We start from the raw sequence: 10,407 nt of genomic DNA, 5'->3' as shown, positions 1-10,407 counted from the left end.
ATGGCACCATTGCACTCTAGCTTGGGGGACACAGCGAGATTCCGTCTCAAAAAAAAAAAAAAAAAAAAGAAAAGAAATACAGAAATATATAGTATAGTGAACAAGCGAATGGAAGATTCTGTATCATGTTGAAGGTCATTTACGCAGCGTGGGTGATTCCCAGTCTTCTCACCTAATACATAGAGTGAATAATGCCAAACCTGAATGGGTTTTATGAAAATTAAATGAGACAATGGATATGGAAGTGTTTTGTAATCGGTGAAGGCTGTCGTCCTGACGAGTTTTACCCTTACCCCACGTTCCCACTGCTGAGAAGGGCACACGTGCAATTATGATGACCAGTGGCGTCTGGGGCCCCTGTGCTCTCTTGTTCAATTGCTTTTTATCATTTAAATCTGTTCTGGCTTTACTCTCTTCACCACTTCCACAGCCCCACTCCCAAGATGAGTTCTTTCCTTAAACAATGGAAGATAGATGGGCTTTGTGTTTCTTGAGCTGATTAGAATCATGTCCTCTCTGTGAGAGTCCATCCATGTGGAAACGGTGCTTCTGAACGCCAGCCTCAGAGTCTAGCCTCGTGCACTGGAATTGCAGCCTGTGATGTCTAAACTTTCCTGTTCCTTTCTGGCAGCACTTCACAGACGCTGCAGATGCCCCTGCAGAGCCCTGAATGCTTTCTATCCGGGCACCAGCTGAGCCCCTCTGAATGCTGCCTGAGTGCTGTGGGTGCAACCGCAGCCGTGCGTCATGCTGAGCGTGGTGGGCGTTCATCAGCCACCATCGCGGCAACAACAGCTTCCGCTCATCACGTGCATTCTCTCAGTGGGTCCTCACAACAGGCCGGGGGCAGTAGATACCACAATCCCCATTCCACAGGTGGGAAAGCTAAATGGAAGATCAGAGGCAGGAAGTGTCTGAGCCGCAGTCACAGAGTCACACATTGCAGAGACGGGATGTGAACGTCAGTTTGTTTGACTCTAGGGCACATGCTGGTTCATTTATTCAATAAACGTTTATTAAACATCTGCTATGTGCCAGGCGCTTGGATTCGTCGGTGAAAAGGCTTCCTGCCTCATGAGCTTACATTCTATTGGAGGAGATGGACAACAATGGCTAAACATAATACATAAATAAATCATGTCATATACTAGAATGCCAGGTGCTTAGGGGAAAAAAGAGAGTTGGACAGCGCAAAGGGGTATCAGAAGTGGCGAGAGGCTGGGGGCGGGAGTGTCTTGACTTGCAAGTGAAGTTGGCCAAAGGAGACGTCTTTGAGAAGGTGACCTTTGACCCGCCCGCCTCAGCCTCCCAAAGTGGTGGGATTACAGGCGTCAGTCACTGCTCCCAGCGTTCAAGTCCAGTCTGGCCAACATGGTGAAACCCCATCTCTGCTAAAAATATAAAAATTAGCCACGCATGGTGGCAGGCACCTGTAATCCCAGCTACTTGGGAGGCTGAGGCAGGAGAATGGCTTGAACCTGGGAGGCAGAGGGTGTAGTGAGCTGAGATCTCACCATTGCACTCCAGCCTGGGCGACAGAAGAAGACCCTTTCTCTCAAAAAAAAAAAGGGGTTCATTTGAACACAGTCTTGAGGAAGGCAAGAGGGGGTTAGCTGTGTGGATATCTGGGAGAGGAGTGAGCCAGATTGAAGGAAAACTCCACATCCAGTCCCTGCATAGGAGAGACTGGCGTAGCTGGTGCAGGAAAAAGGGAGGCGGCAGTGGCAGTAGCAAGGGTCAGAGAGGTGGCTGAGCGCCAGGTCATGGAGTCTTGAAGTCCATTGTAAAGACCCTGGCTTTCTCGCTGAGCAAAGTGGCGTCCTAGGAAGGTCAGAGCAAAGGAGCCCACTGCCTGATTTTTGTTCCAAATGCTGTGTGGAGACTGGACTATGATGCAGCAAAGGCACGTGCATGGAGACCAGTAGGAGGCAAGAGGTGATGGCTGGGACTGCAGCAATCGAAATGTAGCAGCGAGACATGTGCGGGTCCTGGATTTTTTTTTTTTTTTTTTTTTTTTGAGATGGAGTCTCACTCTATAACCCAGGCTGGAGTGCAGTGATGCAATCTCAGCTCGCTGCAACCTCCACCTCCCTAGTTCAAATAATTCTCCGGTCTCAGCTTCCCGAGTCGCTGGCATTACAGGTGCCTGCCACCACACCCGGCTAATTTTTGTATTTTTACTACAGACAGGGTTACACCATGTTGGCCAGGCTGGTCTCGAACTTCTGACCTCAGATGATCTGCCCGCCTTGGCCTCCCAAAGTGGTGGGATTACAGGTGTGAGCCACCGCACCAAGCCTTCTGGATGTACTTTGAAGATACAATTGATGAGATTTGCTGAGAGAGTCTGGGGTCTAAGAGAAAGAAGGAGAAAGAAGATGACTCTAAGTTTTTGGCTGGGGCATCCGGAAGGCTGGAGATGAAGAAGGGTGTGGGAGGAATGGGCTTGGGGAGTGGGATGTCAGCGCAGTTTTGGATCTGCTGGGTGTGAGGTGATTCTCAGGCCTCTGAGTAGAGATGTTAGGTAGGCAGTTGAATGCAGGAATTTGGAATTTGGGAGAAGTGTGGTATGAAACCTTATTTGGATTCAGGTTTTCTCTGTAAAGAAAAGGGGGAGCTGTAAAGTCCGGTGCTTCCCGGGGATCTCAAGGGAGCCTGAAGCTGTGGCCCTCGGGGAGAGCCTGATAGTCCTGACAGCCTGTGAACTGGGCCTGAAACAGTCACTCCCAAGCACACACACTGGGGCCCAGGAATCATCGGCAGGTGCCAGGCCTATCCCGGGGCTCCTGCACCTCTCACAGTCGTGACAAGCATCTCGCTCTTCTTATTACCAGCCTGCTCTCACTCTTATCCTATTTCTGTCAGCTCCTGGTCCTGATTTTGAGACCCAACTGTGGTTCTAGCCTCTCCTTGGGTCCCCACACTGGGTCCCTTGGTCAGTGCTAGTACTAAGGACTAGTCCAACTTCTGCTGGATGAAGAGACAATTGAGTTGGATGTCAAGTGTGCCTCTCCCAAAGACACAAGACCAAGGGACCCAGTGTGGGGACTTGGGGGTCAGGATCAGGACGAATCTACTTCCAGGGGACACTCTTGTCCTATGTGTAGCTAAGAGGCCTGCTCCTGGATTCAGCCAGTCTCCTGACTCCTTTGGTCTGTCTCCTGATTAACATTTTTTTTTTTTTTTTTTTTTTTTTGAGACAAAGTCTCACTCTGTCACCCAGGCTGGAGTGCAGTGGCAAAATCTTGGCTCACTGCAAGCTCCACCTCCTGGGTTCATGCCATTCTCCCGGCTCAGCCTCCCAAGTATCTGGGACTACAGGTGCCTGCCACTATGCCCGGCTAATTTTGTTTATGTATTTTTAGTAGAGACGGGGTTTCACCGTGTTAGCCAGGATGGTTTCGATCTGCTGACCTCGTGATCCACTCACCTCGGCCTCCCAAAGTGCTGGGATTATAGGCGTAAGTCACCGCGTCCAGCCTGTCTCCTGATTCACTTCTAAGCAAACCAAACCTGTCAAGACTTGAGAGCAAGTGATCCTTCCTGCTAGGTAGATCCTTATCCAACAGGCTCCAGCCTCCTGGAGGAAAGCTGGGCCCTGGCTAGAAATTAACCTCCTCTGGGATCCTTTCCAGTCCCATGTGGTTCTGCCTGCCCTCTCTGTGACCAGTACTGTGCTGGGCACTTTGTGAGTTCTCTAGATCTTGAGAACAATTGCATGGGGGAAAGGATTATCATCCCCATTTTACGTGCAAGGAAAACTGAAGCTCAGTTGCTATTGTACACCGGGGCCTATGTATCTTTCTGGCTGTGGAGCCATTTTACCCCTTTTGCTTCTGGATGATGCTCAATCCCACCAGGATTCCCCAAAGCACAGAGAAGCAAACCTGGGTGATCAAGGCACCATTTCATCTTTTACCTGAGTGCTCACAGTCAGGGGTGATCAGCGTTGATCTTGTCTCTGCTCAGCCTGGGCCAGCCTTAAGGCCCTTTCCTCAAAGGGGATTCCGTATTGAGAAAAGACACGGCAGAGCAGGTTTTCCGCTGCTGCAGAAAGACCGCAGGCAGATCCCTGGAGGGAAGTTTGGAAAGGGGCCAGGGAGCAAGGCTTTGTTGGTCTCTGGAGGGCAGGGGGCAACCCTTCATCAAAGCAGCCAAATCGTTGTCTCTTGGGGCAGTGGTGCCCAGCACTATCCCACGGCTGGCTACGACAGTGGGCTTCTGGGGATGTTGGCTGAAGGCAGGGAGCAGTTGGGGTTCATGCGCTGGGTCCAATGTGCTCATCTCTGCAGAACAAACAGGGGAGGACTGACTGCCTGCGCTTCCTTCTCTGTCTCAGCATCGCCTTGGCCCAGTGGCTAGGAGAGGGGCTGTGTGCTGCCTGACCCGTGACCGGGGCAATTAGACCCTTTTGCAGCATGAGTCAGACTGGAGAAGTGTCTTGCTCTCAGGGAATTCTCCTTGCCGTCTCCTCCCTCAGCATGGCCTCCTCTGTCGCTCAAGTTTCCAGGCCCCTCCCCTTTTTGAAACCCGTGCCTCATATTCTTTCACCCAAAGACCCACACCTTGCTTGGCTGAACCTACTATACTTCCCTGTGGGCAGGAGACAGGCAGGGAGCTGGGTCTTGCACACTGGGTCTTGTACAGAACCAAGAGGCCGTTCATTGTTGCTCACTTTGCCACTGACTAGCAGCTCCTGTCAGGGACTGAAGAATGAACGTGGGTACCCTGGGTGACAGAGATGGCTGGAGATCCCTGCACACAGCCCCGCACACACGGCCGGCCTGTGTATTCCTCACCTTGGGATCAGACGAATCAGATGGCCACTGATGGAGCCATTACTCAGTCATTTAGTTGTGCTGGGAGGGGGAATGTGAGTTTCACCCCTAGGACAATTAGGACCCCTCCCTAGGGTCTGCAGTATTAGGTGGAGGAGTGTGGGGTGGACAGATGAGTCCCATTAGGTGGTGATGACAATAACAGCCCATTGGCTCCAATCAGATCAGAGGCACACGTGTTCCTCCCCAGGGCTGGGCTTGGGCGGACACCACTCACAGCCAGCCCTACTGTGGTTAGGCGTGAAGCCAGACCTCACGTGAGGTCCATTTGGGCTTTCTGAGCTCGGGTGTACCAGCCACAGAGAAAGAGAGCCCGGATGCTCTCTTGGCAGCCTGCTGCCTTTGTTTTAAACTAAAAAATCTGCGTCAAGCACAGCACTTGGTATGCAGACAATTCCCTGGGAAGAGATTCTTTTACGTGTGTGCAGTAATATATTCTCCATCCCGGGGCCTGTTATTGTACAATAAAACAAGAAGGCTGGGAATCAATACAGAAATGTGAAAAAAATGCTCTGAATCATTTTCATAACCAGCAAATGTGGTTTTCAGCTGAGAAACATTTTCTTTTCTATTCTGAAATGGTGGGAGCAATTTTCAGGCCTGGGCACTGGGATTGAAGCTCTGCTGCTTAAAGGTAAATATCACCCAGAGGAGAGACCACACCATACTGGGCCGTGTGGAGCTGAACTTGGCTATCATAATCACAGTACGCACTTTAAAAGCATCTGTCAGGTGCCAGCTCTGTGCTGGACACTTTCATACTTGAAAGGTGATACGTTTGGACAAGTCAAAACAGGGTTCATCTGCTCCAGCCCCCCATCAGGGAGGAATTCCCTCCGTAGCACTCCCCACAATAGACCTAGAGGCTTTCCTTAAGTGCTTGCAGTGAGAGTAACTCCCTAACTCTAAACAGCTCATACTGTTTTCTGTTCATAGCTCCAAGTATTAAAAAATGCTTCTGACTTCTTGTCTCAGTGGAGTGGGCACGTGCTGAGGTCTCCCTGCTCCGCTTCAATCGCATACAAATAATACAAACGTAGAAGTCATGCAAGTACAAATATCATTTGGTCTTGTTTTTGATAGGATTGGCCATATTAAAAAACAGAATAATTTCTATAGACTAGAAATGAAACAGAGATACTGATGTGCGGGGGCTGAAACTCTGAGATCCTCAGTGTACCAAGACTGGAAACAGCCTGTGAGCCAGGAATTCATTCACAAATAAATGGGAAAATGTGACTTCTAGTCAAGGAGAAAATACCCACCAAGAGAAACTTACCCTGAGATGACCCGGGTCTTAGATTTAGCCAGGCAAAGGCTTTAAAGCAGCTTTATAAATATGTTCAAAGGCTTAAAGGAAAATAGTCTTAATGAATCAATAGGGAATCTCAGCAGAGAATGGAACCAAATGGAAACTCTAGCATTGAAAACTATAATAACTGAAATTTTTTTAAAAATGCACCAGATGGGCTTCATAGTAGATTAGAGGGGACAGAGAATGAATAAATAAATTTGAAGATGGGTCACTAGAAATGATCCAATCACAGGAGAGCAGACAGGAAAAAGATTGAAGCAAATGAACAAAGCTTCAGAAATTCATGAGATAAGGTCAAACAATCTGACATATATGCAATAGAAGTTGCAGAAGGAGAATATAGGTCTGAAATAGCAGATTGTACATGTCAGAATATTATATTATATACATATAATATAGGTCTGAATAATGAGTGAAAATGGGTTGGAAATAATATTTAAAGAAATAAAGAGATGAAAATTGGATAAAATAAATATAGACTCACAGATACAAAAAGTTCAGAGAATTTCAAGAAAGATGAATTTATACCCACCCATATCATACTCAAGCTGATGAAAACAAAGAGAAAATCTTGAAGGGAGCCAGAGGAAAAAAAAGGCACATTTTATGTAGGATAACAATGATAAGAACTACCACTAACTTCTCAGAAACAGTGCCAAAAGACAAAGGAATAACATCTTTGAAGTGATTAAAGAGGGAAAAAAATCCTGTTAGCCTAGCATGTTTTACTGTTTGTATTCAGTAAAAACATACTTCAAAAATGAAGGTGAAATAGAGTCATTTTCAGACAAATGGAAACTAAGAGAATGTGTGGGCAGTACACCTGCGCAGCAAGAACTGCCAAAGGATGTTCTCCAGGTTGAAGAGAAATGCAACCTGATGGAAACTTGCTATCCCCAGGAAGGAAAGAGCAAAATTGCTTTCCTATTGTATTTTTTAAAAAAGAAAATTGACAGTTTCAATCAAGAATAATAATAATAATTCAAGCCATGATTTAAAACATCTGTGGAAAGCAAAAGATAGGCAACAATAGCAGAAAGAATGGAGGGTGTTCATATAACGATATAATTATACCATTATAAGATTATTTTATTTGTAAACTGGGAAATAGTAAAGGGGAAGTGTGAAGGATCCTGTGGGAAATGAAACAGAATTGACTAAGGGTGTGCATGATGAGCCCGAGTGTATGGTAAAACAACTAATAAAAGGAGCTGGAGCTAAAAAGCCAATAGAGAAGAGAAAATGAAATTTTAAGAAATACTTCATTAACCTAAAAGAAGCTGGTGAAGGGGTAAATGAAGAGCAAAGAACAACAGGAAAAAACGAAAAACAAATGGTCAACTTAAATCCAGCCACATCGATAACTACATTAAGTGTGATCAGACGAAACAGCAAGATTGCAGGATAGCAAATCAAATTTTAAAAATCCACTGTAGGCTGGGTGCGTTGTCTCACTCCTCTAATCCCAGCACTTAGGGAGACAGAGATGGGTGAATCACAAGGTCAGGAGTTCAAGACCAGCCTGACCAACATGGTGAAATCTCGTGTCTACTAAAAATACAAAAATTAGCCGGGTGTGGTGGCATGTGTCTGTAATCCCAGCTACTTAGGAGGCTGAGGCAGAAGAATCACTTGAACCTGGGAGGTGGAGGTTGCAGTGAACCAAGATCGTGCCACTGCACTCCAGTCTGGGCCACAGAATGAGACTCTATCTCAAAAAAAAAAAAAAAAAATTATATTGTATACTGGCATCAAGAATTGGAAAGCGGAAATTTTAAAATACCATTTGAATAGAGTCAATGAAGATAAAATACTTAGGAAGAAACTTAATAAAAGATGTACAAGACCTGTACAATGCTGATTTCAAAGCTTTAAATAGACGGAGAGATACATATGTTTGTGTATAGGAAGCCCCATTTTATTAAGGTGTTCATTCTCCATATTTATTTATAGATCCTGTGCAATCTTAAGCATCATCCCAGTAGGAGATGAAAAAGCCGGTTTAAAAATCTATGTGGACATGTAAAGCATCCAGATGAGGTAAGACAGTTTTGCAAAAACAAGCACAGTATGAATTGCTTAACAATGGGAGGCATTCTGCAAAATGTGTTGTGAGGTGATTTTGTTGTTGCGTGAGCATCATAGAGTGAACTTACATAAACCTGGATGGTATTGCTTACTACACATTTGGCCTATGGGGGATAGCATGTTGCTCCCAGACTACAGACCTGTACAGCATGTTACTATAACTGAATGCTATGGGCAGTTGTAACACAATGGTGAGTATCTGTGCATCTAAACACAGAAATGGTATAGTGAAAATGTGGAGTAAAAGATGAGAAATGGTGCACTGGTGCAGGGCATTCATTATGAACGGAGCTTGCAGGACTGGAAGTTGTTCTGGGTGAATCAGCGAGTGAGTGGTGAGGGAACGTGAAGGCCCGGGACATGACTCTACACTACCGTAGACCTTTTTTTTTTTTTTGATTCTTTTTATTGAGACGAAGTCTCGCTCTGTTGCCAGACTGGAGTGCAGTGGCTCGATCTTGGCTCACTGCAACCTCCGCCTCCCGGGTTCAAGGGATTCTTCTGCCTCAGCCTCCTGAGTAGCTGGGACTACAGATGCGCACTACCACGCCCAGCTAATTTTTGTATTTTCAGTAGAGATGGGGTTTCACCATGTTGGCCAGGATGGTCTCGAACTCCTGACCTTGTGATCCTCCCGCCTCAGACTCCCAAAGTGCTGGGATTACAGGCATGAGCCACTGTGCCCAGCCGACTACTGTAGACTTTCAAAGCACTGTACACTTATGACAAATATTTTCCTTTTTTGAGTAATAAATTAACCTTAGCTTACTGTAACATTTTTCTTTATAAACTTAAAAAATGTTTAAACTGTTTGATTCTTTTTCAATAACAGACTAAAATACAAATACCTTGTACAGCTGTACAAGAATATTTTTTCTTTATATTCTAATAAAAAAGTGTTTTTCTGTTCAAACATTTATGTATGTATGTATGTATGTATGTATGCATTTTTACTTTTTAAACTTTTTTGTTAAGAACTAAGGCAAAAACACACACATTACCTGCTAGACCTACACAGGGTCAGGGTCTTCAATATCACTGCCCCCCACATCCACGTCTTGTCTCACTGGAAGGTCTTCAGGGCCAGTAACGCACATGGAGCCGCCGTCTTTCATGATAATAATACCTTCTTCTGGAACACCTCTTATAGGGCCTGCCTGAGACTGTTTTACAGTTAAATTTTTTTAGTAAGCCAAAGGAGTACACTCCAAAATAACTATAAAAAGTATAGTATAGGTCAAGTGCGGTGGCTCACGCCTGTAATCCCAGCATTTTGGGAGGCCTAGGCAGATGGATCACCTGAGGTCAGGAGTTTGAGACCAGCCTGGCCAACATGGCAAAAACTCCATCTCTACTAAAAATACAAAAAAAAAAAACAAAAACCTTAGCCTGGTATGGTGGTAGGCACCTGTAATCCCAGCTACTCGGGAGGCTGAGGCAGGAGAATTGCTTGAAACTGGGAGGCAGAGGTTGCAGTGAGACAAGATCATGCCACTGCACTCCAGCCTGGGCGACAAGATTGACACTCTGTCTTAAAAAAAAAAAAAAAGAAGTACAGTATAGTAAATATATAGTATTTATTATCATCAATATTATATACTGTACATAATTGTATGTACTGTACTTTTGTACAACCGGCAGAGCATAGACGCAGTCTGGTGTGTGTTGCCTGAAACGTCATTACGCAGTGCATGACTGTACAAAGAGGAACATATGCTCTCTAATGTCTTAATCTACCAGCTGCAATCATCAAGACAGTGTAGTATTGGTGTAAAGACAGACATAAAGATCAATGGGATAGAATAGAGACTTCAGTTTATATATATGGCCACATATACATGGTCAATTTATTCCTAAAAAGGGCTCCAGGATAATCCAGTAGGGAAAGGTAACTCTTCAGCAAATGGTTCTAGAACAATGAGATATGTGTATGGAAAAAAATAAATCTCAAACAAACAAAACTTAATTCAAAATGGATTATAGGCCTAAATATAAAAGCTGAAACTATAAAACTTTTAAAGAAAAACATAGGGCCGGGCGCGGTGGCTCAAGCCTGTAATCCCAGCACTATGGGAGGCCGAGACGGGCGGATCACGAGGTCAGGAGATCGAGACCATCCTGGCTAACACGGTGAAACCCCATCTCTATTAAGAAATACAAAAAACT

This window comes from Mandrillus leucophaeus, unplaced genomic scaffold (assembly GCF_000951045.1).
Source record: "Mandrillus leucophaeus isolate KB7577 unplaced genomic scaffold, Mleu.le_1.0 Scaffold46, whole genome shotgun sequence".
NCBI lineage: Eukaryota > Metazoa > Chordata > Mammalia > Primates > Cercopithecidae > Mandrillus > Mandrillus leucophaeus.
The sequence above is the reverse complement of the archived record's forward strand: the minus strand, read 5'-3'. Positions refer to the sequence as shown.